General features: G+C 36.6%; 1 protein-coding gene across 2 annotated transcripts in view; it reads left to right on the top strand.

Annotated features, from left to right (window-relative positions):
* LOC143676488 (uncharacterized) overlaps positions 1-22,323 on the top strand; it is a 339,453-nt gene that overhangs the window by 134,449 nt on the left and 182,681 nt on the right. The window contains exon 1 of one of the 2 annotated variants that reach the window (XM_077151991.1): positions 21,289-21,418. The exons of the other annotated variant lie outside the window; for it this stretch is intronic. The gene's annotated coding sequence lies outside the window, so the exon portion shown is untranslated. Of the gene's footprint in view, positions 1-21,288; positions 21,419-22,323 lie in introns of those variants that run through there. 2 annotated transcript variants of the gene reach the window in all.

Here is a 22,323-nt window from a genome sequence, read left to right as displayed (position 1 = left end):
GAGGTGTTAGAGGCAGGTGTGGTTAATCTATCTTCTTTTGCATTCATTCACCATAATTTGGAGAGCCAATCCTTCCCCAATTTGGCCCATATGATTTGGGTGCAATCGTTTTCTCCAAGGGTGGAACATGTGATTAGGCCTGTATTAGCTAGGGTTTTCTAGAGAAACAGAATCAGCAGAAGATATCTGTAGATATAAAATTTATAAAAGTGTCTCACATAACCGTGGGAATGTAGAGACCGAGGTTTGTAGGGCAGGCTGAAAGCTTATAACTCTGATGAAGGTTTTAAATGAATTTTCAGAGAGTCTGGCTGGACAACCATGGGAATATAAAGGTCCAAGTTCTGTAGGGCAGGCTACAAGCTGGCAACTCTGATGTAGTTCCTCAGTGAACTCTCAGGAGAGACTGGTTGGCCAACTATGGGAATGGAAGAGTCCAAAATCCATAGGGCAGGCTGTGAAGCTGGCAACTCCCATGAAGGGTCTGGATTCACTCCACAGGAGAGGCTCGCCAGCTGAAGCAGGAAGAGTGACTGTCTCTTCTGAATTCTCCTTCAAAGTCTTCTAGTGATTAGATTGAGTGTCACTTGTTGCAGAAGACACTCCCCTTGGCTGATAACAAATGCAATCAGCTGTGGATGCAGCTGACATAATCATGATTTGAGTCCATGAAATGTCCTCATAGCAACAGACAGGTCAGCACTTGCCTGACCAGACGACCAGGCACCACCAACTGGCCAAGTTGACACATGAACCTACCATGACAGGTCCTAAGTCAATCAATGATTTCAGTCCCCTAACCATAGCAAGTTGGTTAGAAATAGGCAGTTGACCCAACTGATGCAAATAAAATGCAATGAGAAGTTTTCTGAGACTTCCAGGAGACGTATATTTGGTCTTTCCTCCTAGATCTTTTTAGGGTTGGCTTTATATTCAGGATTCACTAAGTAGCAAAATAGTGGCAGCAGGTAAAACCTTGGGGTCACCATTTTGCTTCCAGGTGGATCTTAAACCAGCTTCTAGGATAGCAACTGCCACTTGGAAGAGTGGTAGCAACAAAACAACCAATGGGAATGTGGCTAGAGGAGATCCTGAATGAGGCAAGGAATGACAGAGTGGAGAAGATCAGAGAGACCTTATATGCTAGGTGCTGTGTTTAGGCTATAGGTACTATTTCTTTTAATCCTCAAAGCCATTGTTACTCTCTGTATTTGACAGATAAGGTATGTAAGTCTTAGAGAAGTTGAATAACTTGTCCAAGGAAGAATCTGCCTCTGAATTTCTAGAGCTAAAGAAAGGGGAGCTTTGGGGCATGCTGAAGTTCCAGGGATTTAAACTATGGGTGCAGGAGGAAGAGAATTATACTCCTTGATTCTTTGTCACTTCCCACACTGTTTCCATCTCTGGAAGCAGTAACATAGGAAATATGCATTATATTTATTTAGCACATTAATTGTTGATGTGGAATCCGGTGGAATTCCGCTGGTAATCTACAACATGGATTTTACTTGCTGCTAAAAAGTTTTAAAATTATAAGATGTGAAATTTAACTACTGTGCTTTACATATTCTCATTGGCTCTTAATCGAATGTAAGTTACCCGCATCTCTAACAGAGAAATGTATAAAGTATCTGAGTTACTGAAAATTCTGAATTATCAGTATATTTGAGTTAATGAGATTTCTCCATTGTAGAAGAATCGTTTTAAATATGGGGGAACTGATGAGATCATTATTGTTGTAGGAATATGCTTTCTTGCACCTGATGTTTCAGCTGTTGTTTTGCTAAATGGGCAAAGTGAATTTCTGGATATAGTAAAAACAGCAAAAAATAAATAAATAAATAAATTAAAATAAAAATGGAGGCTGGAGCCCACTGATTAAGGCTGTGTAAACTGCAAACAGTTATTTCTGTGTTTAGAAAATAGCCATAGAAAGGTGGTTTCTATAAGTAGATGTGGGTTCCAATGTCTGGTTAACTGCTGATTTCTAGTTATAGGGAAAGAAACAGAAGATGCCATCTATAGCATATGGAGCTGATGTAAGGAAAGCCTTTTATTGTCTAAAAGGGCAATTATGCACTTGAGAGCTCAGCCCTTTCCTTTCTGCCAATACAATCCACAGCAGAGATTTAAAGGGGAATTTATGCAAGACATTTCTTCCACTGCTCTATTCTCTGGGTGTTATCTGGGTTTTTAAAGTCCAGAAACCATCCTTACATTCACTATCTATTCTCAATTGGCATTAGATAGATTGACTGGCATGGCATGTTAATGATTAAGACTGAAAAGCAGCTGCTAAAAGTCAGTGCATCCCATGGGAGAGAGGTTTCCTCCCCAAGAGCAGCTTTTGCTAAGGGGGCAAAAGTAGCCAAATGAAAAGAAATAAGGAAGACTCACTGTGTGGGCTGTTGTTCTGAATCCATGGGAGAGCTTAAAGAGAATCACTTGAACCCCAAGTGAGATCTTTAGATTATGATATTGTAATTTTAAATTGAGGATGGGTTGGAGTATGTGGAAGCATCTCTTAGTCTATTCCCAGAGGACCTGGACCTGTTATTCACATTAGCTGGAAACCAGTATAGGAGCTGGAGCCTGAGGTTTTGCTGGGGCAAATTGTGTCGCCCATAGAAAACTCTTTCCCCATCACAGGATTCACTTAAAATGTTTCTTTTTTCCTTTTAGAAATTGATGTAATTTCTGAGCATGTTTTTCATTGTTCTTGTTGTTAAACATTTAAAGATATAGGGTCCCCCTTCCCTTTAATCACCGTCTTTTTCCAGTCTAACTCCCCTCCCGAAAGTTAATCACATTGAAAAATCTGCTGTATATCCCTCTTCATCCTTTTCTAAGCATTTATGCATATCTATGGGTTCTTGTATACTATGTGGACATCATACATAACATATATATTATTATTCTGCAGTAATTTATATATATATCATTCTGCAACTTCCTTTATAACAATAAATGTCTGAGAAATATTTCTTTGTTGATACCTACAAATTATCTCATTTTTAACTTTTGTAGAGGATTCCGTGTTATTGGTGGTTCATAGTCACTTAATCATTTCCTTCTGATAAGGGTTCAGCTTGTTTCTAATTACAAAGTTGCAGCAAACATCCTTGTACATATTTGAGGTACATTTAGAGGTATATGTACTTTATATTTTAGTACAAACCTCAAAATTACACTTTAAATCTTGGTACCAAATTATGTTCCCACCATAGGAGAGTGTTTCTCCACGACCTCAATGACACTGGATATTATCATTTCCCACCCTTCTTCAATGAAATGGAATTTTTTAAAAAAAATCAAGGTTTTAGTCCACATTTCTGATTACCTGATGTTAAGCCAGTGAAGTTTTATGTACTCCTGGTATTTATGATTCTTCTTCCCTCAATTGCTTTTTATATGCTTTATTTATATTTTTCTCCTAAATTGTCTTTTCTTAATGATGACTAGAAGCATGGTATATATTCTGTATTTTCTTCCTTTATTGATTTACAGACAACTTTCTACTAGTGTGTTGCCATTTTTTAACTTTGTTTGAAGTGTCTTTTGAAGTGCAAGAAGCTAATTACAAGTATTTAATTGAATCTATCATTATTTCCCATAATGTCTTTGGGGGTTTCTTTGTTCCGTAAGAAGGCATTGTCCTACAGAAGATTGGGTGAGTTGTGGTTAAGAGATCAGGCTTTGGAGCCTTAATGCCCAGATTAAATTTTAGCTATGCCCTTTTTAGCTCTGTGATCTTGAGTAAGATACTTAACCCCTATGCGCCTCATTCTCTTCAACTTAAAATGGGAATCACTATCCTATCTCATGAGATTGTTGTATTGACTAATTGAAGTCCTGCAAATAAAGTGCTCACTGCAATTCCTAGCATTCAGTAATAGACATTATTTTATTACAATCCAATACTTTTCTAGTTTTCACAAAAGTATTTTTATCTTTAAACCATCCTGAATTTTTTTGTGTGTATTATATGTTAGGAATCTAACTTCATGTTCATTTAAAAAGACATGCAGTCATCACAATATAGTAATAAAATGGTTTGACTCTTCTTGCTAATTTGAAATGCCATCTCTACTCCATATTTAATTCCCATGTTTATGTGAGTTTATTTCTGGACTCCACTTGGCTTTATTTTTCTGTTTTTCTACTTTGGGATCAGTATCACACTGCTCTAATGATGATTAGGGTTTACTCATTGTCCTTTATCAAATATCACTTGGCTATTATTGTCCATTTACACCTGCATATTATTTAATACTTAACCTGTCAAATTCTATAAAGAATACTAGGATTTTCACAAGGACTGCATTGAATTTGTAACTCAATTTGGAATTAATTGATAGTTTACCTAGGAAAATAGCATAGTAATTTATGAATTCTTTATATATTATGTATCTATGTCTATATCATGTAAATAACCAACAGAAATAATAAAGAATATATGGAGTTGATATAAATATAATATAAATATATATAATATATATAAATATATAATATATTTATATTTATAAATATAAATATATATCACCTCTATATATTCTTTATTATTTCTGTTGTTTATTGTGGTAGGCTGAATAATGGCCCTCAAAGATATGCATGCCTGATCCCCAGAATCTGTGAATGCATTAATTTACCTGATAAAAGGGACTTTGCCGATGTGATTCAATAGAGATTAAGGATTTGAGGTGGGGAGTTTATGCTGCATTATCCGATGTATCCAAGAAAATCACAAGAGTCCAGATATGAGTGAAGTAGAAATGTGAAGACAGAAGCAGAGGTCAAAGTGGGAGCACAAGAGCCAAGGAATGGGGGTAACCTGTGGAATCTGGGTAAGGCAGGGAACAGATTCTCCCCTAGTCCCCTCATGAAGAACACAGCTCTGCTAGCTCCTTGATTTCAGTCCTATAAGCTCCATTTCAGACTCCTCACCTCCAGAACTATAAGGTAATGCATTACAAGTCACCAGGTTTTGGTAATTTTGTTAAAGCAGCAATTGGGAACTGTGATATTTATATTGCAATTTTTCTCTTGTTTTGTGGCTTGCCTTTTCACTTCTCTTAGTAGTGTCCTTTGATGACCAAAAGTTTTTAAATTATAACATAATAAATTGTACCAATCTTTTATTTTATGATTAATGTATTTGCGTACTGTTTAAGAAATCTTTTTCCACCTGAAAGTTGTAACGATATTGTCCTATGTTATCTTCTAGAATGTTTATTATCTTATTTGTCACATCTCAGTCTAAAATCTTTAGGAATAAAATTTTGGCGTATAATTGAAGTAGGGATCAAGTGTTATATATTTCAATAATGATATTTAATTGGCACAGAACCATTTATTAAAACATTTCTTTAATATGCCACCCCTATTTTAAACCAAGTACCTTTAAACATGGATCTGTTTCTAGATACTTTCTGTTCCACTTGTTTCTTTGTCTATCATTGCAGCCATACCAATACCAATACCAATATTACTGTAGTTTTATAAATAAGTCTTGATATCTGGTAGAGTACGTCCTTCTAATTTGCCTTTTTTTCCTTTAGGGTTGTCTGGCTGTTCTTGGTTATTTTCATTTTCATATAGCTTTTAGGTTCACCGAAAAAAGCTGTTGATATTTGACTGGAATTGCACTGTAGATCAGTTTTGGGGATAACTAACACTTTGCAGTACTGAATCCTCTGATCCATAACCATATGCCTGAGCCTAGGTTCCTTAGAAAGCAAAGTCTGAACAAAACAAAGTCTAAACAAAAGAACCTACGTGCTCATGCTTTATCGGGGCTGTGTCCTAGGGACCAGCAGTAAGGGAGCAGGGAAGCAAGTTAGGGTAAGAAAGGGTGTTACTAAGGTGGCCACTTTAAAACCATTTGCTCCCACACCCGTTCAGATTTCTATTCTATTGTTGTCAAGCATTTTAACTCTTCTTATATTTACAAACGTAATAGGTCAACTTTTAAAAATGTATCCTTATCTTTATAATTTTCTTTACTCTTCATCTATTTTCTCAATTTCATATGACTGAAATGGTTTGTTTCCTCTTTAATCCGTTCAGGGCATTGAGGTGGCTCAGGGCTAGTCTTTTGTCTCTGATAAATATACTTTATTTTCAGTTTTTCCTTACTCCTAGGATATAATCTGTTGGGTTTCCACCTCAGATGTTAGGGTTATATAAGGTATGTCCATATTACTGGGTTCTGAACTCCCATCCAGGAGTCTTGTCAAAAGTCCTCCAGCTTCTCACTTTCTCAGCTTCACAGCCACCTCTGTTATATATATTAAAATCCTCTTGGGGAAAAATGACATAAATTTTGACCTTTTCTGTTTGTGTTTTACTCTTCTCTTGGATTTTATGATGGTCTTGTTGGCCTTCCAATGACTTCGGTTTGTTTTTTAAAAATTTGTTCCAGATTTTCTAGTTGTTCTCAGCAAGAGGATTGGCCCAAATTATCTTCTCTACCTTAACCAGAAACAGATCTGCCATCTTCATATTTTCACAAAACACTTACATTTATAGTTTCCCATTAACATTTAGAATTAGTCCTCATCTATGCTCTTCCCCAATAAAGAACCTTATTCTTCTCAGTCTCCCATCTCCTACATTTCAATCATTTGGGGTTTATCTCCACTTTATTAATAATTTTATTTTACATTTACCATATCTTATTGTTCTCCATTCATTCTTTTATTTTTATTTTTTCATGAATCCCATATCACCCTCTTTCTTGGTCATTGTTGTTTAACAGTGGTATTAGCCATTTCTACTGTGTTGAGTAGATGTCCCTACTGACTCTAGGCATAGTCTCCATAACTGTTACCAGAGCACTATGGCAGTTTTATTGGTGATCTCATGAGGCAGTGAGTGGAATAGCTGATAACGAAGGCTGACTGATTAGTTTTTTAAAATTTTTTTGCGTGGTCAGATGCCAGGAATCAAACCCAGGTCTCCAGCTTGGCAGGTGAGAATTCTTACCACTGAGCCACCGTTGCACCACACTGATTAACTTTTTCATATGATAATTAAGAACTTCCTTTGAAGTGAAAGCCTTTTAGTGAACATTTGTATCTTATTATAAATATCCTAATGACAAGGGATGATTCCAAAAGGCCTATCCATACATTTCTTCCTCAAGCCCCCTCTTCATCAATCCTCCAATATTACTAATTCCAAGTATGGAATCATTTGACATGCCATTAGCCATTGCCCATGAATTGATACAGATCTTAACCAAGGAAATTTCTCCCTCCATGCAAAATGAGCATGAATCTCTTGAAATTATGTCAATTTTAAGGCTATTCCTTCTCTACCGTCCTTTAGAGTCAGATCAAATTGGGCTTAATAGTACAGCAGTCTTCTTTGGGCAAAAAAAATCAGCAAACCAAGCCCAAGTTGTTTTCTCTCAGTGAAATGTTATAAGTGAATGCCCCAAGAACACAAGTATGGTTTGTTGGAGGATGTCAGTGCAATAGGCATAGACATACTGGGACTACAAGCTACCTGCTTATGAAACTTATTTGTGCTTTCAGGTCTCCTTGGAACTGGTCCCACTCATACTTACTAATGAACATCTGTTAGGAATGCTTGACTTTATGGCTACATGGATCAGATAACACATTTTCATTAAGGGCCACACAGTGGCATCACCATACAGTATCCAGTGGTCAGGATTCAGTATCAGTCAGGACCCACTTTTAAAGGACATAGCTTTTCTCTAGAAAAGGAGCTGGCACACTTTTTCTGTAAAAGGACAAGTTGCAAATATTTTAGGCTTGGTGGGCTATGTAGCCTCTGTCACAGCTATTCAACTCTACTTTTGTAGCATACAATCTGCTATGTATAGTATATAATTGAATGAGTGTGTCTGTGTTCCCATAAAACTTTATTTACAGAAGTAGGTTGCAGGTTGGATTTGTCCTGCAGACTGTAGTTTGCCAACCCCTGCTCTAGAAACTTGACGGCTTAAGCCTTTTCCTATCAGGGTTAACACAGTACCTATAGAGCATCCTGGTTGGTCACCAATACTTCAAGCACTGTTATAGCTTCTGTGGAATAAGAATCAAGTGCAGAACTGCTTGCACTGAAGACTGGACCAGAGAGATTACCTTCTCTTGTTTAGGGCTCATTCAAGCTGACAGTCTTTGGGATAACTTGGTAAAAGGGTCACCGCAGTGCTTTCAAATGAAGTATATTTTGCCTCCAAATTCAAAGAAGTCAGCTGTCCCTCATCTCATTTTCTGGTGCTGAAGGTGCACTGACTTCTACTTTCATTTTTCTGGAAGTATCCAAACATTCCCCAAACTGTTGAATTCCCTGAAACATCACTGAGATGGCAGGCCACATGATCTACTACCATTTAGCCATAACAAGGAATGTAAAGAAACTGTTACCCAATATCTGATGGGATCATGACAGCGTCATGGTATTATTATTGGTATTACTAGGTAGTCATAGCAGAGGAGGGAGAATTGATGCAATTCTGAGGCACGTTGCTTAAATGAATTGTCTCACTGAGAGAAAGCAAACTGCCTTCAGCTTAGTCTGATTATTTGGATGGGGAGAGGAGGACATTGCCAAATCAAAAGGATCCACAACTGTAATAGCTGATGGGGCCACATATGGAACAACTTATCAATAGCATAATCGATATTTTTCATGCAGTGCACCAGTACTCCCCAAGTCCATCTCTATTCTATACTTATCAAACTGGAGAGTTAAATGGAGATGTGATAGGAATTGCATACTTACCTTGTATTGCTAATTTTTGATGATGGTGTGATTCTTTGTGATTTCCCTAGGATGCAGCATTTATTTGTGATTTAATATTTTGTTAGATAGAAGGAGCTGCAGAGATATTATTTTCTGTTCATAATATCTTTGTCAAAATTTTACTTTAGGGTGGGCCATGGTGGCTCAGCAGGCAGACTTCTCGCCTGCCATGCCAGAGACCTGGTTTCGATACCTGGTGCCTGCTCGTGCAAAAAAAAAATAATTACTTTATCTGTGGGTCAAGGACCCATTGTGGGGATTCTTCTAGTTTGGGGGAGGGGAACAATTGTTCCAACTAGACACTCAGGACCTGGGGAAGTAACTGTAGAATGGATTAGAGATTATATCATGCCCATTCTAATTTTGAAATAGGACAATGTTTTAACTGACCCCATAGGCTCCCCTCTGATCCATGGAACTGGCATGTGTTCCGTATCTCTAGGAATTACCATTAGCACAAAGCCAGCGCTTAATAGTTCATAAAAAGATATTTTTCTTTTACAAGTATAGTTATCCTTGTAAATGGCTGCCTGTCCTTTTGGAGAAGGAGTTACTTCCTGAGGAATATTTGGCTTACCTTTTATTTAAGGGTCTCTGGGTCTCTAAACTAAATCTATCATAGGAATCAGGTAGCAATTATGGCTTTGTATTGTGGTAGCCCAAGCTGTATGTTTGTCCTGCAGACCTAGAGTGTATTCAGTCGTACAATCAAGTAGGCCATTAGTGAGATGTTTACCTCTTTTGGTCCCTGTCATTTCATAATCAATTACCTATGCACTCAGATCCTGGAGTGCCAGTGCATTCTGATTACCATGCTGTCCATTTTCCTTCAGTCCGTTAAACACCACTACTTGATCTCTGCCAAACTGGGATTCTGGTATACAATTGAAATCATGGAACCCATTTCAATTGCATCGTCTTCCATTGACACCTATAATACACCCATTAGAAATCATGGAACCCATTTCAATTGCATCGTCTTCCATTGACACCTATAATACACCCATTTGTTTTTTCGAGGGGGGGAAGGTGTATGGTCTGGGAATCAAACCTAGCTCTCCTGCATGGAAGGTGAGCATTCTACCACTGAATTACCTGTGCACCCAAAAAGTCCCGACTTTTAATCTGTGCCTTAATCTGGTAATTTAAGACTTTGAGATTATCTTTCTAATGTTTTATATTATGCTATACCACTAGCAACCTCAAATTCCATAGTTATTGAATTCTTTGGGCCATTTATGTTAATCTATGGCAGGTGGTAGATCCTTGTTCTTTCTAAACTATGGAAACAGGAAGCATGGAGAATGCCTATGCAAAGGTTTGCACAGATGATAATTTGATAGAAATTTCATCACTTCTTGCTATCTGTTACCAGAGTCCCATCTCTTCCTATTATCTGATTTTCAGTGTACTCTGTCCCAGTTTGGCCAGGTAATCAATCCCAGATTTCCCTCTTCTAACCACACATGTCCTCCCACCCCAGTAATCTCTGAGTGTTTATACTTGCACCCTCTCCTGCAAAGTTTCTGTATTATTATTTTTTTTAGCTACAAAATCAAAATGGACTCTGGTTGACATATGCTGAAAAGGAACTTATTTGAAAAGGTATTGGGGAGCTCATAAACACCAGGAGGTCATGAGAATTAGGTTCAGAGACTTCATACTCCAGAAAAACATGCAAAACCTCAACAGAACTGGCCCACTTGGAATGCATCTGCCACAGGACGCTAGATGCTGTTGTTCTCACCACTACTATTGATTCCGGGGAGCTTAGCCATGTGCAACCACTGCTTCTGCCAGACAGCATTCTCTTTACCCATTTTTAAAGCATCGTTAGCTTCCGATTCAAAGTGCAGAATGGGAGAGTCTGATTACTGCTGCCCGAATAATGTGTCTACCTCACAGACACAAAGAGGTCAGAAAAACAAATTTTAGACATTCTTACCTTCAAATTTCAACTCCTACCTAGTTTCATAGGAAGAAAAATATCCCAAGCTGCTAGGGGAATGCTGATACAGGATATCCCCCCAAAATAAAGCTATTTATTGCAATTAATAGATACAGTATGCATTTTTTCTGTTATTATATAAGTGAGCAAAACATGTCAACAGTCGTGTTTAACTTTTGGGTATGTGGTTTAACTTTTGGGTATGCAGGCAGACAGGGTGCCTCTGCTCCTTGCTTCATACCTGCTGACAAAAAGAGATGAGCTTGACTCCATTTGGGGTATTTTTCTTTGGTCTTTTACCATCAACACCTCTTGTGGTGGATTTCCTCCATCTGCTCTTATAGCATTAGGGCGTTGGTCTTTTAAGGCTAATGGTTCATTTTCTGTAGAGGGTACTTATTGAATTATATCTTGGGTGAACACATTTAGACGGGTAATAACTAGGAAAGAAGTGTGTCTGGCTTGCTGTTCTTAATGCAGCTCTGAGGAAGACACTGCTCAGTGTTTACCAAAACCTATTTTCTCTTTACTTGGGTCTAGACATAGACACCACATTCCAGTTTCCTTGCAGTTAGATGTGCCATGTGGCTGAATTCTGGCCAGTGGAATTTGGCTGAAAGTAACATGTGCTACTTCCTAAGCCCTTTAAACCTGGGATGCATGACTCCATGTCATTTTCCTCTTCTGGCTAGCTGGAATGGAGGTCACCTAAGAGGTTGTAAATGGCAGAGCCACAGTATGGAAACAGGAAGTATGAAATATGACACTGTGTCAACTAGAACTTTGCTTCTGTTTCAGCTCAATCTCATAGGCCTTTTAAAGCCTCCTATCTATTTATCCCAGATTCCTGAAAGTTGCCTACATTTTTTGTTGCTTCTGTTCAAATATTATCCTCCTTGATTGTTCTTCTTACAGCTTCTTCTAGACATGCATTATTATTTAACCCTGTTTGATTATTAATTCCCTGTTTGTCCCCTCCATTTGTCCTCTCTGAAGCATACAAGTTTTTTGAACCATCTCTTGGATCCTCAAATTGGGGCATTCACCTGATCATAATCTCTACTTTTCCACTTTCCAAGGTTCTAGTATCATAAATGGAAGTACAGTCTGGGAAACTTGGTGGCCTAATATAAATCAATAAAACAAAAAGTGAATGCTATCAGGGTATTATGGACATTGATTCTGGAAAAGATTATTTTCTATTTTATCATTTCTGATCATTACCAGAGTGTCTTAAACTTCACAATGAGATTGTAAGATAATTGTCTCCTTGAATTTATTTTCTATTAAAACTTTTTTCTTTTAAAAAGCTCTATCTAATAAAGGCCCATCTGAATGCTTCTATGTGAAATATATAACTTAAAGGTAAAATATTGAGTTATTCTAATTTTACATGTTTATATACTTTTGGCCCCATAAATAAAGCTGAGTGGTCTTGGAATCATGCCAAGTCTTAATAGTGAGTTGATTACAGTGAAAGATGCTTTTCTTACCTTTATTTCTTAAATGTTGAAATGATTTGACTATTGAATTGAGGATATCTTCCAAATTATTTATTTATTAGGAGACTAGGCATGGGTAGGAATCCCTGAAGCTGCCTTGCTGTCTCTTTTCTCCACCTGCACACATACTTCTTTGTGATGACATACCTCACAGTAAACTTCTGCCCCTCTGCCTCTTCTTAAAGGCAGGGAGAAAGTCTTCCACAAAATAAAGACATTGAACAGTTTCCTGAATAAATGCTAGGGCTGTTTTTCCTATTAATATTTTTCTTTTCACGGGATAAATATCATTGGAAGCCTGATTCTCCTTTGCCCTCCTCAACCCCTTCTGCTGATGCCAGACTGAAGTAGAGACTGGACAAAGGCCAACACAATTAGGTACTGATTAAGTCCTACTATTTAAGCACCCACTATAGACAAAGGATAATGAATGCTGTTCACTTCTCAATGCAGAGAGGATTCAAGTAAGCAGTCTTTGATATAAAGCATAAACGTAATGGAGTTTTTCCTAAATAAAACGTCTCCATGTAATGTTTAGCAATAAATAGGTCCTTCAGATGTCTCTATAGCTTTCACTTATTGGAAAGGGTGAAGGAGGATTAAGGAATACTGGAGTTTATTGTTGGAAGAATATCTTTTAAAATAAAGGAGATATAATGACGACCTCATAATAGTTAAAGCTTTTAACTGTCAATTTATTTAAGTGCATGAAATCTCCTTTGTTTATTCACTATTGCTTGAGATGTTATGCACGTCAATGAGGAACTTTTAAATTCCAGTTTCCACATTGTATCATGCGTACTCCTTGTGTGAATTTAACACACTAAATTAATACATAAGGTGGCAATTTAAAACTGTACAACAGTGAGGTTAGAAACATATTTTCCTAGAATTATTGAAAACCTCTAAGCACTTAGCACCATGTAATTCTCAAAATGGGTACCCGTGAATGTGCTTTGGTGTGGAGTGGAAACATGGAAAAAGTGTGGTTTGAATGAATATTTGACTTTCTTTTGGCATTCCTAACTTTAAAGTTCCTGCTTTTTAAAAAAATAAGACTTTATTTAAAAATATATTCATGTAACTTGTCATGAGTCCATAAGTTTATATGAGGAGGCTAGATACTATGTTCAATAAATTCATGTATTTTGCTTAAGCTAAAAACATCATAGAACATAGAAAACACACACATTGTAGCCTTAGGAGATATGACCCATTATCATGTGATATCCTTTACTGTGGAGATAATTTATGGTACAGATTTTGTCTAAAAAGATTGTGAACTATGAGGAAAGTCACATATATTTGTAAAGTAGAGATCCATTTGGAAAGGACAGTAATGCCGCATTACTCTGGTTTTGCTGATATGGTCCTTAATCTTTTAACTAGAAGCTTCCTCAAATCTAAATGTAGACAGCCTTTGTTGAACAAAATTCCTTAACTGTAGATTTGAATCCATTTACCTTTAGCATAGGCCAACCTTTGCTGGCACAGTTTAAATAGTTGAGAAATAGGAGGGTTGTTTGTGCTACTCTCTTGAAATAATGAAGACAATAAAAATCTAATTATTTATAAAAATGGATTAAATTTATGCTTGATTTAAACTGAACCAGTTTCAACACTGGTAAACACAGGCAATTATTGGTCATTATTTGGAAATAAGGAAAAGTTTGCATAACAACTTAGGATAGCACAAAACACAATTTTGTGTAGATGCTGGTGAAAAGGCATTTCTCAACACCCCAGATTTGTCCCATTAAATTGTTCCTGAATGATATGCTTCCTCCAGGAGGAAGATGATTAATACGATTTTGTGGTTTTTCCAAGTAAATATTTCAGGTTTTTTATGGGCTCTCACGTTCTGTTTTGTTTTCTGGAATATTGTCTTACGCTAGAAAATATATGGAAGGACTCTCTTTCTTGTCAGTAATTCTTCCTGTGTAAGAGATTTTTTAAAAACCTCAAGTGTGTGTCATTTGTGCATTTGTCTTTGAATATTCGCCCCAGGCAGGAAATCTGGGCATTTAAACTGTGGGTGGAGGTCTTGAGAAGACTGCTGTCTCTGTATATTCTTATTAAAAGTTAACGAACAACAACAACAAAAAGTTAACTAACAAAAAGAATAATACAGTTTCACAGAAAATAATTTCTCTCTGTAACAAAATATCGAAACTAGTCAGCTTATTTTAGAAGGCTCAAGGTGGGTCATTCATTATGACCAGGACGCAGAGCGGAGAATCCTTGAGAATAGTGGCTTTTGATACTTGTGTAGCCGGAATCACTTACTGTTACCTATCCTAGAGAATATAGTGGATTGTTTCCCAGAAATATAGTGATGGTTGTAAATGTGAATTTTTATGTTGTCATAAATGTTAATTTGCTCTATGTCTCATGAAATGAAATAAATACTACATTCCTTCTCCTTGTGGCCGGACCATTTCCTCCTCCCTCACCCTTGGATCTCCTACCCTCTTAAACAGTTTACATCTTTAGATAGAGCACTGCAGAGAGCACTGGCTTTTGGAAACCCATTTCCCCTGGGGCCAGGAAAGCTTAAGAAAACAGGTTTAAAAAAAAAGAAGCTTGGCTAATCTTCCAGGATGGAAGGTAAAGGGAAAATTAGATTTCCAGTCGTTTGAGTTTCCTACAATAAAGAGGTCAAGGTAGCAATTAATGTTGACTAGATTATTCTTATATGTTTAGAAGTCAGCCACATGCAGGAATATTGACAATGTTAAGATCAGGTAAGAATATAAGGCAATAATAGCTATTTCCCAACATTCTCAGAAATTACTAATACCAGATAATTCGTGAGCCACTTATTTTTATGAATTTTTGTTGCATCACAAAGTTATACTTAATTTGCCATTGTTTTATGAACTTGGTAAGAATTTTCAAAATTGAACTACTTTTACATTTTACAAAGTGATTTTGTAAAAACATTAAATCTGTGCTAAATAAAGTAGAGGACAGAATGCACTCTGAAGACTTTTAAGGCTGAATTCGAACTTAAGGGGAAGGCATGATGTCATTTATGATGAAACTGAGTGGGCATAAAATGCATCCTCTTCCTTATTTTAGATAGGATTTGAATACTTGGGAGTAACATCTTGAAATAGTAGCATGAAATAGATTTATTGGCTTTGAGACTTCCTCAAACTGAACTGGGATCGCCATAAGAAATGAAGCTTAAAGAGATTTGATACATTGAATTTCCTCCTTATCACCCTCAAATGAGATGAAATAAAAAAGAAGCATCATCCTTTACTTCTGAAAAGCCACGTTAGAGGGCCCAGAAACTAGAAATGCTAATGCCTCTGCAGTCAGAAAGTGTTTGGTGTAATAGTATAAAGAGTTATCATTCCTGCTGGGTTCTAAGTTGAAGTTTCTTAAGAGCAATAGCATACCCCTCTGGGCATGTGCCGTGGAGACAAGGCTGTGAAATAGTGAACATAGGTTGTAAAAATGTTTTTTTTTTTTCATTCATTCAGACATTTATTTGTTCATTTATGCTACAAATACATATTAAGGTCCTAATACAAATGCCAGGTATGGACCAATGTTTTTTTCAGTGTTTAAAATCTCTAAAGGCTTTTTTTAAGACTACAAAGTAAAAATATAGGATGTTATGAAAGTTCATCATAGAAGGATCTCTTCTGTCCTAATGGGTCAGGAAAGCTTCCTGGAGGAAGTGGTGTTTGTACTGGGACTGAAGAATAAGCAGGAGTTGGTTGGGTGAGGTTGCAGGAGGACTGCATGGTCTTTGCGGATGGTAGAGAATGTGTAAAGGCCCTGAGGCAGGGAGAAGGGAACTTGGTAATGGGAAGAGTGAAGCCAGTGCTGCTGCAGCCTGGAGAGCAAGAGGAAGAGGGCAAGTGAGGCTTGGGAGGCACGTAGGGGCCGGATCATGCAGGTCTTGAAGGCTGAAGAAAGTTTCTCCTAATTTTTTATTTGGAAAAATTTCAAGCCCATGGAGAAGTTGCAGGTCTAGTACAGTGAATGACTTGTTTTTTTTCCATTTTGCTACATTTGCTCTCTCTTTCTCTCCCTCTCTCTCTCACACACGTATATGTACTTATATGTACATATACATGTGTGCATATTTTTCCTTTGCTTAGTTCCTTGAGAGTAAGTTACAGATACCATGCCATGCCTACATTCTAAAGCATGTATCACCTTAGAATAAAATGAACCTTTGGCATAATTATAGTACCATTATACATTCAAGAAATTTAGCAGTGTTACACCACTATTATCTAATATACAGTTCACATTTAAGTCTCCAATTGTCCCAATGATGTAAAAATGTTTTAAAAATCAAATCTATTTCAGTATGCATGCTAAGCTATGTTTATGTTCTAGTTTCAATGATCTCTTAAGAGTAGCTTTCAACTATATAATACTTAACACATAAAGAGCATGTGCTTCCAAATGCTCATTCTATATTGTTTAAAGGTTTATCATCAGCTTTTTTATGTGTGACGTGTGTAGAGACCAAGGGCATTGGGACCTGTACAGCGACATCAAATCTGACACATTTGCCCACAGGAGATGCCTTTTTGCATGGCTTTTGTTCTTTACATGGACCAGAAATTTGGCCCCTTCTTTCTTTTATTTTTTATTCTTGTTTGCACTGATACTTGTTTTGGTTGCTTTAATGTGACTAATGGATTTAAAGTCACTTTATTTTTCTCTGTATTGTCAATATTTTTGACTGTTTCACCTGAATTGAAATGAAATCTCCAAATCTATTTGATACAAATACTGAGAGGTCTGTATGTGCAGTATAACTGGTATTCACTTTAAATCAAAAGGTATTTTTCACTTGCCTAGGATTGTGAAAGTTTTCTAGGGTCATTTGGGGGACAATTAAGACAGAAGAACTATATCAAGTAACTTAAGTTTTTGATTGAGAACATTTGAAACAGTTTGAAAACAGAATATACTTAACGGTGAACACACACACACACACATACACACACACACACACACACACACACACTCAGATCCCAATTTAGAATGTCAAAAGAGAAGGTCAACAATGGTTTCAGAACAAGGGAATAATCATGGGGGTGGAGGGCAGCTGACCTCACCATTGTGAGTTAGTAGGATGTACACAGAAGGACAAGAAGAAAGATAGAGAAAAAATAGGAGTAAATATTTGAGATGGAATCATAGTTTAATATTTTTTTGGTTTTATTTAGTTTTCCAACTGTTTTCCAAAACAGAAAAGAAAAGTTTTCCAACTTTTCTTTCCTGGGTCTTAGTTGATATATTATTATTTTTTTTTGTCTCTAATGAAGACAACCTGTCAGGGATTGGTTCACTGCATTCAAAATTGACCTTATTTTCTTATTCGTGTAAGTCCTTAAACTGGGTAGCAGAATTTCTTTTCCTTCCCAAGACATTGTGACTTTATGGGAATCCTATCAAGGCACACTGATATAGTAAATTACTTTTGGGTAAATGGTGGCAAAGCATGGAATAAAGCTTTCTAAGGTTTAGATCTCTTTCAGAATGTCAAGTTATAGTCTCTGCTGATATACTGTTGGAAAGAGATAACATGATGATTATGGCAACACAGAGATGGTTTCTTTATTCAGTAAATAATGCATAACACTTTCTTTGTGCCAGCTGTGGTTGACACTAAGATTACCAGGATACAGGTCTTTTCCTTGAGCTCACTGTCCAGCCCAACCTCCTAATTTATAGCTGAGGAAACTAATGCCCAGATTGTTGATAGGACTCGTCAAGGTGATAAAATTAACAGCATGGCTAGAGCTCTAACACAGTCCTGCTCAGGTCAGGGAGATTGAAGAAGCAGATTGAAGAAGAGACTCCTTCTCTTCATGGACTTGAGTAAACTAGGAATACATAATTAGCCACACTGCTACCAAATAGTAAAAGTGAATAGAGTTTCTACATTACCCAGGTGGACAGAAACCAGGAGGATGGTCCACAAATTCTAATTGAACTAACGAATGAATCAGTAATATCCCACATGATAGCATTGCTGCAGGTGTTCTATCCTTTCAAATTCTATTGATGCTTTGGATGCCCTACTGTATTAGTTTCCTCTTGCTGCACAACAAATTACCATGAACTTAGTGATTTAAAAGAATACAGATTTGGGAGTGCAAGTGTACTTCAGTGGTAGAATTCTTGCCCAGGGAGACCTGGGTTCAATTTCCAGCCCATGCACTTCCCAAACAAACAAGCAAACAAACAAAGAACTAAACAAACAATTCAACAAATGGTGCTGCAATAAGGGGATACTCACATGGAAAAAGAATGAGATGTGACCCCCGCGATACAGCAATAAAAAAAAAAAGCATGCAGATTTATTATCTTATAGTTCCAGAGATCAGAAGTTTGACATGGGTCTCACTAGGCTGACATCAAGGTGTTGTCAAGGCTTTGACACTTTTTGGAGACCCTAAGGGAGAATCTATTTCCTTGCCTTTCCAGCTTTTAGAAGCTACCTGCATTCTTTAGCTCATGGCCCCCTTCCACCTTCAAAAACAGCATTAGTAGATCTAACATTTCTCACATTGCATAACTCTGACACAAACTCTTCTGCTCTCCTCTTCCACATTTAAGGACCTTTATGATTACATTAGGACCAATGATAATCCAAAATAATCTTGCCATTTTAAATTAGCAGATGATTAGCAGCCTTAATTCCATCCACAACCTTAATTCTCCTATGCCATGTAACAATATATTATAGGCTCCAGAGTTTAGGACATGGCCATCTTTGGAGGACCATTATTCTGCTTACCCCACCTACTAATGCTATTATTGAAATGGACTGAATTATATTCTGAATACTTTCATGTTAAGATCTTTGGTCTTCAAAGATAGACTCAAAGACCTGGTGACCCAAAGATTAAATAGCTCTCCATGATAAACCCACAACTACTTTGCTATGCTGCCAGAGGGCTATAGCTTACTGTCTATATATCCATTAGATCTTACCAAAGGGTTTGTTTTTCCCTCTAGACAAGTGTTTCTCATCGTAGGCACTATAGATATTTTGAGCCAGATAATTATTTGTGGTGAGGAGCTGCCCTGTGCATTGTAAGAGGTTTAGCAGCAACCCTGGCCTCTATCCATTAGATGCCAGTTTAGCAACCTCCCTCCTAGTTGTGCCAATGAAAAATGTCTCCAGACATTGCCAGATGTCCTCTGGGGACCCAAATCACCCCCAGTTGAGAACCATTGTTCTAGCCTGTGAACCTCCTGAGATCAGGGACCACATCTTTGTATCAACCCGAGTCCTTGACTCAGTATCTGACACATAGGTACCAAAAAATGCCCATAAATATGAATGCCAGGAAATCTCAAAAACAATTATCACTACAGAAATAGAAGGTTCTCTTAATTTCTCATTGGATGTTTAAAATATAGTTTCATATTATAAAATATAAATTAAATTCCATAAAATTTAATGACTGATTAAATTCCATTAAATATTGCACATGTACAGTGTTGGGTTTGATATGCTGTACTGTATGTGTACTTAATCCACATGACTGAGATTTCCTTTAGACCTGGGCAGGAGAGGTCTGGGCCCTGGCCCTGTGTTTTAGAGGTCCTACATATTGCAGATACAAAACCAAACCAAACCGAAACAAAAGAGATCATACACTTATTAGATACTTTGGCACCTCTGTGGTTGGACTGGACAGCGAGCTCCTCAAGGGCAGGCATTCAGGGTGGAGCCCCCAGATCCTTAGCCTTGAATATCTGCTCTCATGACTCTAGGAAATGCTTCTCTGCATCTCTTATTCTGTGACTTTGGAATGAAAGAGAGCACTTCCAAATGCTGTCAAGATGGTGGATTGTGCTGTTAGTGACCTCAGAGATGAACACGCTGATTTGTTAGTGAAAAATCCGATTTGTTAGTGAAATCCTTCCTCTCACATAGCGGGAATGTAAAAATTCTTGCATAATGAAGCATTGTTTCCCAGTAGTATTGAGCTTCATTTTCTTCTTTTTTGTGTTTGATTGACTTCATGTAGTATTCATCAATTAGCCCAGAATCTGCAGCACTTTATGTGGAAGCTGAGGAACGTTTTCCGTAGAACAATCTATTTTATTTTTAAAGTTTTGTATATATATAAATTATGTTTTTAAATAACATAAATTGTATATTTATAAATATATAATTTATATATAATATAAATTGTATATTTATAAATATATATAAATATTATATATAAATATGTCTAGATGTATCATATGGTATGAACTATGATATCCATTTTTAAAATTGGCCACTAGATGGACTGAACACTAGAATTTATGAATAGGGTTATTAATAATATTTAATAAGATTTAATTAAATTAAAAAGCAAAAATGTCCAACTCAATAAATAATTTTGCTTTGTAAGCTTGATATTCATTTATATAAATTTTAATTGATAATCAAATGTCAGAAGGAAATGACTTTTCTTAAAAACATGAACAAATTTATTTGAATTTATATATTTTGATAAAATATATTCACATTTTGTACATGCTTTGCATTAATTACATGTCATTTGAAATTCTCTAGATCATTATGGTCAATGAAAAATAAATTATGTAAAAAATCTTAATTTTTAACAATATAATTAATCATTTTGCTGAAATGAAGGCAAACCATGTGTTATGGAATAAATGCATAATAATTTGTGCATTGCGTAGTTTTTATTTTATTACTCATCCAAATACTGCTGGCCCACGAACAGAAGGCCTGGCCTTTGATAGTTGCCAACTTTTAGTCATATAAAAATCATAGCTTTAAAGCATATTGTTTTTTATTTTGTCGTTGTGAAGGTATATTTGTCAAGGTAGGAGGATAGAACATATTTCATTTAACAGTTTGTTAGCTTGATTTATTACTGTTAAATATCTAGACATATGGTATATGGACCTCTATTTGTATTCTTGTCCCAGGCAGAACCACATAAAATAATATTATGGGGGTATTCTTATTCTTATGTTTCAGAGGGGGAACCTGAAGCTCAGAAGAATTAAATGAATAGCTGAGGGAACCCAGCAGGTTAGCAGAAGAGATGGCTTCTCATCCTGGTCTGTTTGCCTCCCGAGTCCCACAGGCCACAACATCAGCCAGTGACTGAAGATGACATCCTGGCTTGTAATCTTTATGAGGAAAATACGGAAATGGAAAGCACATTAGAGAGTATGAATATTGTTCTCGTCAGCTGCCTGCTCGCTCCAGAATATCAAACTGTCTAGATAGATCCTGCATCTCAGACACGTGTGTGTGTGTGTGTGTGTGTGTGTGTGTGTGTGTGTGTGTGAAGCATATCTGTTAGAGGTTGAGGGTGGAATTAGAGATTGAGGCTCTACAATACCTTTATAAATAGCACAGCAAGATGGTTTTTCTAGTACTTTTGAGAACCAAAGTGTATTCAATTGTTTTAAGTGAAAAATGAAAATGGCTTAAAAGTCAGGGTTGCTATTAATGTCGCATATTCTTTTTGGAAAAGATCAGTATCTAGAAACAATTAATCTCGTTAGACTTTGTATGGAAAATCTTCTCCCTCTTGCTCATTAAGTGAAGAATTTGTTTATTCTCTCCTTTACTACTTTGCTTCCTCCAGAATACAGGTTATAGGTTAATGCAGTGATTAAGATGATTGATACCAGAGAAAAACTGTTTTGGCTAAAATCTTAGTTCTATCACTTACTATGTAGGTGACCTTGGGCGAGTTACTTTACTTCTCTAAGTCTCGGTTTTCTCACCCTATAAAACTTGAATAATAACAGTACCTACTTCATATGGTTGTAGGTTTAAAATATTTAATGAATGTAAAAAACAGAATGATACCTAATAAGTTTCGAGTATGTGTTTACTTATTATGTCCTAACGAATATTGATTCAAGGCTTAGACTCCAAATGATTGGTAATATTACCATTTACCAAACAACATTTTAAGAAAATTATAAAGCGAAGTAAGTTATTTAAAAATAGCTCAGGTCAATCAACAGTTACCTAAAGGTGTTTAAATAATAATTATTTTGATTCTTTGTATAATAAGTGATTAGACTTCACCAGCATTTTAGATGGCATCCTTTTGTAGT

The sequence above is a fragment of the Tamandua tetradactyla genome, chromosome 3 (genome assembly GCF_023851605.1).
Source record: "Tamandua tetradactyla isolate mTamTet1 chromosome 3, mTamTet1.pri, whole genome shotgun sequence".
Taxonomy (NCBI): Eukaryota; Metazoa; Chordata; class Mammalia; order Pilosa; family Myrmecophagidae; genus Tamandua; species Tamandua tetradactyla.
Note: the sequence above shows the minus strand (reverse complement) of the source record. Positions and strands in the feature narration are given on the sequence as shown.